Raw genomic sequence first — 7,804 nt, 5'->3', positions numbered from 1 at the left:
AAAATTAGCAATGGCATTACACTTGTATGCCTACATAGGTGTACACAGAAACAACTTATACATAAGTTAAAATAAATCATATGCATGAATGTTACAATATAAAAAGGTAAACAGGTGTTACACATCTACCTTTTTCTTAAGTTTTCACACTGTAATAACATTTTATTTTTAAGTGTTTATTAGTGTATGTTCTCTACAAATTTATTTGTTGTATAGATGTTTCCTCCATCAATTTTGATGATTCTTGCTTGTTATTGGTGTTGATGGCAAAATATCGGTGCTGGTAATTACAAGACTTTGCAGAATCTTTTGATTTTATTTTATTTAAATTTAATTTTAAGTTTGATTACAGATAACAAATGTCAAAATAAATATCTTTGTGTGATATAATTACAAATTAACAATTTTTGAATTTTTTTTGCTTGTAGTGTAAAACCTAGCTTGCCAAATTTCATAATTCTTCATCAATGGAGTGTACTCAATAGCTTTCAATGAGTGAGTTTGCAAAATATGTGACATAAGTGGTTATGTTTTTGATTTCATTGATTTAGAAGATTCAATTTTAATATTGCCAAGGGACTGTAAGCTGTAATATGTGCATAAATTTCAGTTGATACATCAACCCATTCCTGAGAAAAACAGTTTTCAATGGTCAGACTGACAGACAGGCAGGCATGCAGACTGACAACAAAGTGATTGTGTAAGGGTTCCATCTTTACCACTTGAGAAACAGAACCCTAAGAAAGAACTTATACCTCCATTAAAAGAGAACACACTTACACAGAGATTATAATGTGAAAAAAATTGCTACTTGTCTTCCTCATTTATCAAATCGTCTGCACTGCAATAACATTTGTTTTTTAAATATACTGTTCAGTCACTTTAAAGTGACCACCTTTCGAAATCTGAACAACCTCCTTCTTTAGAATGAGATTTGCAGGAAGAGAGTAAGTGAAGTTCTGGAAGGTATTGCCAGGGATGTGAAGCCATTCCGAATCCAGTGCAGCTAATTGTACTAGGTTTCTTGGTTGAGGATCCATGGCATGGACCGTCCAATCAAAGTGGTCCCACATATCCTCAGCTGGGCTTAACTTCAGGGAATCTGGTTTCCAGGGAGTTTGGTAAATTTATCCTAGTGCTCTTTAAACCATGCACATACACTGCAAGCTGTGCGACATGTTGCACTATCCTGCCAGTAGATGCCACCATTCCATGAAAAACAAATGCATCTAGGGGAGTACTGGGTCCCTAAGGGTACATGGATACTTGTGTTGCTTCACTAATCCAGTGATGAGGTCACCCAGGTAATGCCACAAAAACATTCCCCAGACCCTACTACTCTCTCCTGTTTACAGGGTGTTTGATTTCAGCTATTTCACTCCATATACATGATTGCCCATCTGTCCTGTTATTGTTGTTGTGGTCTTCAGTCCTGAGACTGGTTTGATGCAGCTCTCCATGCTACTCTATCCTGTGCAAGTTTCTTCATCTCCCAGTACCTACTGCAGCCTACATCCTTCTGAATCTGCTTAGTGTATTCATCTCTGGGTCTCCCTCTACAATTTTTACCCTCCACGCTGCCCTCCAATACAAAATTGGTGATCCCTTGATGCCTCAGAACATGTCCTACCAACTGATCCCTTCTTCCACTCAAGTTGTGCCACAAACTCCTCCTCTCCCCAATTCTATTCAATACCTCCTCATTTGTTATGTCATCTACTCATCTAATCTTCAGCATTCTTCTGTAGCACCACATTTCAAAAGTTTCTATTCTTTTCTTGTCTAAAGTGTTTATTGTCCACGTTTCACTTCCATACATGGCTACACTCCATACAAATACTTTCAGAAACGCTTTCCCTGCCATTGCCAGTCTACATTTTGTATGCTCTCTACTTCGACCATCATCAGTTATTTTGCTCCCCAAATAGCAAAACTCCTTTACTACTTTAAGTGCCTCATTTCCTAATCAAATTCCCTCAGCATCACCCGACTTAATTCAACTACATTCCATCATCCTCGTTTTGCTTTTGTTGATGTTCATCTTATACCCTCCTTTCAAGACACTGTCCATTTTGTTTAACTGCTCTTCCAAGTCCTTTGCTGTCTCTGACAGAATTACAATGTCATCAGTGAACCTCAAAGTTTTTATTTCTTCTCCGTGGATTTTAATGCCTACTCCAAACATTTCTTTTGTTTCCTTTACTGCGTGCTCAATATACAGATTGAATAGCATTGGGGAGAGGCTACAACCCTGTCTTACTCCCATCCCAACAAATGCTTCCCTTTCATGCCCCTTGACTCATAACTGCCATCTGCTTTCTGTACAAATTGTAAATAGCCTTTTGCTCCCTGTATTTTACCCCTGCCACCTTCAGAATTTGAAAGAGAGTATTCCAGTCAACATTGTCAAGAGCTTCATCTAAGTCTACAAATGCTACAAACGTAGGTTTGCCTTTCCTTAATCTTTCTTCTAACATAAGTCATAGGGTCAGTATTGCCTCACATGTTCCAACATTTCTACAGAATCCAAACTGATCTTCCCCGAGGTCGGCTTCTACCAGTTTTTCCATTCATCTGTAAAGATTTCACGTTAGTATTTTGCGGCTGTGACTTATTAAACGGATAGTTTGGTAATTTTCACATCTGTCAACATATGATTTCTTTGAGATTGGAATTTTTATATTCTTCTTGAAGTCTGAGGGTATTTCGCCTGTCTCATACATCTTGCTCACCAGATGGTTTTGTCGGGACTGCCTCTCCCAAGGCTGTCAGTAGTTCTAATGGAATGTTGTCTACTCCCGGGACCTTGTTTTGACTTAGGTCTTTCAGTGCTCTGTCAAACTCTTCATGCAGTATCATATCTCCCATTTTATCTTCATCTACATCCTCTTCCATTTCCATAATATTGTCCTCAAGAACATCGCCCCTGTATAGAACTTCTGTATACTCCTTCCACATTTCGGCTTTCCCTTCTTTGCTTAGAACTGGGTTTCCATCTGAGCTCTTGACATTCATGCAAGTGGTTCTCTTTTCTCCAAAGGTCTCTTTAATTTTCCTGTAGGCAGTATCTGTCTTACACCTCATGAGATAAGCCTCTACATCATTACATTTGTCCTCTAGCCATCCCTGCTTAGCCATTTTGCACTTCCTGCCGATCTCATTTTTGAGACATTTGTATTCCTTTTTGCCTACTTCATTTACTGCATTTTTGTATTTTCTCATTTCATCAATTAAATTCAGTATCTCTTCTGTTACCCAAGGATTTCTACTAGCCCTCGTCTTTTGACCTACTTGATCCTCTGCTGCCTTCACTATTTCATCCCTCAAAGCTACCCATTTTTCTTCTACTGTATTTCTTTCCCCCATCCTGTTGATTGTTCCCTTATGCTCTCCCTGAAACCCTGTACAACCTCTGGTTCTTTCAGTTTATCCAAGTCACATCTCCTTACATTCCCACATTTTTGCAGTTTCTTCAGTTGTAATCTACAGTTCATAACCAATAGATTGTTGTCAGAGTCCACATCTGCCCCTGGAAATGTCTTACAGTTTTAAACCTGGTTTCTAACTCTCTGTCTTACCATTATATAATATCTCTGAAACCTTCTAGTATCTCCAGGGTTCTTCCATGTATACAACCTTCTTTCATGATTCTTGAACCAAGTGTTAGTTATGATTAAGTTATGCTCTGTGCAAAATTCTACCAGGCGGCTTCCTCTTTCATTTCTTAGCCCTAATCCATATTCATCTACTATGTTTCCTTCTCTTCCTTTTCCTACTGTTGAATTCCAATCACCCATGACTATTAAATTTTCATCTCCCTTCACTACCTGAACAATTTCTTTTATCTCATTATACATTTCATCAATTTCTTCATCATCTGCAGAGCTAGTTGGCATATAAACTTGTACTGCTATAGTAGGCATGGGCTTCGTGTCTATCTTGGTCACAATAATGTGTTCACTATGCTGTTTGTAGTAGCTTACCCATACTCCTATTTTTTAATTCATTATTAAACCTACTCCGGCATTACCCTGTTTGATTTTGTATTTACAACCCTGTATTCACCTGACCAAAAGTCTTGTTCCTCCTTCCACTGAACTTTACTAATTCCCACTATATCTATCTTTAACCTATCCATTTCCTTTTTTAAATTTTCTAACCTACCTGCCCATTTAAGGGATCTGACATTCCACGCTCCGATCCGTAGAATGCCAGTTTCCTTTCTCCTGATAATGACATCCTCTTGAGTAGTCCCCACCGGGAGATCTGAATGGGGGACTATTTTACCTCTGGAATATATTACCCAAGAGGATGCCACCATCATTTAATCATACAGTAAAGCTGCATGCCCTCGGGAAAAATTATGGCTGTAGTTTCCCCTTGCTTTCAGCCGTTCACAGTACCACAACAGCAAGGCCGTTTTGGTTAGCGTTACAAGGCCAGATCAGTCAATCATCCAGACTGTTGCCCCTGCAACTACTGAAAATGCTGCTGCGCCTCTTCAGGAACCACACGTTTGTCTGGAGAATAAAACATGATACATCTGGAAGGTGCACCTGTTGCCACTCAATGGACATCCATTTGCAGTATTTTTCTGCAAATTCCAGGCATTGTCATCAATGAACAGCGGTCAGCATTGGCGCATGAAGCAGGCACTTGCTACAAAGGCCCATACACAGCAACGTTTGTTGAACAGTCACTGAGGAGACATTGTTGGTAGTCACTTGGTTCACCTGAACAGCTCAACATTTGCATGTCTATTTGCTCTTACATGTCTCTGCTGCCATCCTTCATGCACTGTATACTTGAAGCTCAGTGGCATGTGAACAGTTTATGGTTGTAACCATTTACGAAGTGCTTCCACTCTTGGTCCAAAAGTCAATGATAATGCCCCATTGAGTGTCAAATAAATTGCTCCATTTCCACATTATGACAACAACTGCACTCTTTTCTGTATCCTCCCTGACATTCTTACATACTCTCAACTTCTCATGTTGGTACCTTCCTTCTGTGAGTGTTTATTGCACATTAACATAGGCAGTTATCACATTAATATGAGTGGACCATGTATTTTGTAGGTTTTTGCATCTGTAGTTTCTAGCTTGTAGTGCTTGAAGTTGGACCATATTTATTGATAAGTTTCAGAACCTTGTAACACAAGGTATTTTCAAACAAACTAAGTCTGTGATAAGCCAACAAGTAGACGGATCTATGTGTTTCTTTATAAGTATGTGTTAAAGAATTTCCCTCAAAATGTTGTTGGTATTTTAGTTCAAAGAGGAGTATTTCACATGCAAACACAAGGAATCATCATTAAATCAAGGCTTTTGTGTAATGATGTGCATGATTGCATATTGATTGTTTCCCTCAGAAATATGATGAATTTTTCTCTCTATTATGCATGCTTCAAGATGTTTGCTTTTTCAGCAACTCCAAAAATTATGCCATGTAATAACATCCTTAGGGGTTATTTTAATCATCATACCTGGCAATCTGTCACAGCAGATGTCCTGGAATAGTAACTGTAGGTTTTTACGATAAAGTAAAAACAATATATAATCAAGTATAGTGTTTCATTTGATATTTATTACGGTTTCAAAATAAAGGCATCTTGACAAATCTGAAATAAGTTGTAACATACGTACAATAATGAAATAAATTATGCACAACTAGCTACAAGCTTTCTGTCCAAAATCACACAAAGTACTGACTTCTACTGCCAACATGGCTGTAACTATTTATACCTTCTTAACAATCCTGAACAATCCTTGACATTGTTTAAAATGAATATTTGATTAATTAACAACTAAAATTAATACAAAAAATTGAAGATACATATCTGATTGTATACTTACTCCTGAACAGCTAGTACACTACGATATTAGTACATGTCTGTTATTTTACTTGAGGATAAATTCTCAAATAAGAAATTACAATAATACATTTACATTTTTTATTATTTACTAGAGGCTCCCTTCATGGGAATTGTTCCCTTCATTTACAGAGCTTCTACACTTTGAAGTGAATGAGATTAAACTTTTATTTTCTCAGTTATATTTTTTTCTAGATGAGTTGCATATTTTGTTTACATATGTGATCCTGAATTAGACTGGAAAATTTTAGTTTTAAGTGGGTCTTAATGGGCTGTTATGTTTCAACACCCCCAGAAGGATTTGTGAAACTGAAAGTAGGACAAAACCTTTTGTGACAGATCTACATAACAATCCTCATTTTACAATAAACTGGAGGAACAAGTATTTTACTTATGGTATGAGATAAATCCTATGTTTGATTAAAAATGTAAATTGATCATGAAGCATTATGCAAATATTATTAATCAATAGTACAAGGAAAGAACAAGTTATTTCTTAATTGTATGAGCTAACATATAACTTAGTTTCAAACTAGTTTAAAATTCCTAAGTGTAAATGCACTAATCTCTGTATTTTACATACATGTAAATAGTCTTGATGTTTGCAGTATGCAGACTGCTCCATAGCGAATCTTGAAGTGTGCAGTACGCAGGCTGCTTTATAGAGAATCTTGAAGTTTGCAGTATGCAGACTGCTTTGTAGAGAATCTTGAAGTTTGCAATATGCAGACTGCTTTATGGGAATGAAGTGTCTGACCAATGGCAATCTTACTATTTTTCATTTGTCCAGACACTTCCAACGTTTCACATTCCCACCTTTACAATCATTCAAACATTAATTCATGTATTATTTCGGGAATATTTGCACAACACAGTTGTTTCTTTTCCCTTCACAGTAAGTGCTGATGATAAACGGAATGAGACGTAAGAGTGCGGTTACGTATTACTTTGAGTGATAATGTACAGTAAGTTGAATAAGTGATTAATACATCAATTAATAGAGGGTAACATTCCACGTGGGAAAAATATATCTAAAAACAAAGATGATGTCACTTACCAAATGAAAGCGCTGGCACGTCGATAGACACACAAACAAACACAAACATACACACAAAATTCAAGCTTTCGCAACAAACTGTTGCCTCATCAGGAAAGAGGGAAGGAGAGGGAAAGACAAAAGGATGTGGGTTTTAAGGGAGATGGTAAGCAGTCATTCCAATCCCGGGAGCGGAAAGACTTACCTTAGGGGGAAAAAAGAACGGGTATACACTTGCACACACACACATATCCATCCACACATATACAGACACAAGCAGACATATTTAAAGACAAAGAGTTTGGGCAGAGATGTCAGTCGAGGCGGAAGTGCAGAGGCAAAGATGTTGTTGAATGACAGGTGAGGTATGAGTGGCGGCAACTTGAAATTAGCGGAGATTGAGGCCTGGTGGATGACGGGAAGAGAGGATATATTAAAGAGCAAGTTCCCATCTCCGGAGTTTGGATAGGTTGGTGTTAGTGGGAAGTATCCAGATAACCCGGATGGTGTAACACTGTGCCAAGATGTGCTGGCCGTGTACCAAGGCATTTTTAGCCACAGGGTGATCCTCATTACCAACAAACACTGTCTGCCTGTGTCCATTCATGTGAATGGACAGTTTCTTGCTGGTCATTCCCACATAGAATGCGTCACAGTGTAGGCAGGTCAGTTGGTAAATCACGTGGGTGCTTTCACACGTGGCTCTGCCTTTGATCGTGTACACCTTCCGTGTTACAGGACTGGAGTAGGTGGTGGTGGGAGGGTGCATGGGACAGGTTTTACACCGGGGGCGGTTACAAGGGTAGGAGCCAGAGGGTAGGGAAGGTGGTTTGGGGATTTCATAGGGATGAACTAAGAGGTTACGAAGGTTAGGTGGATGGCGGAAAGACACTCTT

The sequence above is a fragment of the Schistocerca piceifrons genome, chromosome 4 (assembly GCF_021461385.2).
Source record: "Schistocerca piceifrons isolate TAMUIC-IGC-003096 chromosome 4, iqSchPice1.1, whole genome shotgun sequence".
NCBI classification, from domain to species: Eukaryota; Metazoa; Arthropoda; class Insecta; order Orthoptera; family Acrididae; genus Schistocerca; species Schistocerca piceifrons.
This window is presented reverse-complemented; position numbering follows the sequence as displayed.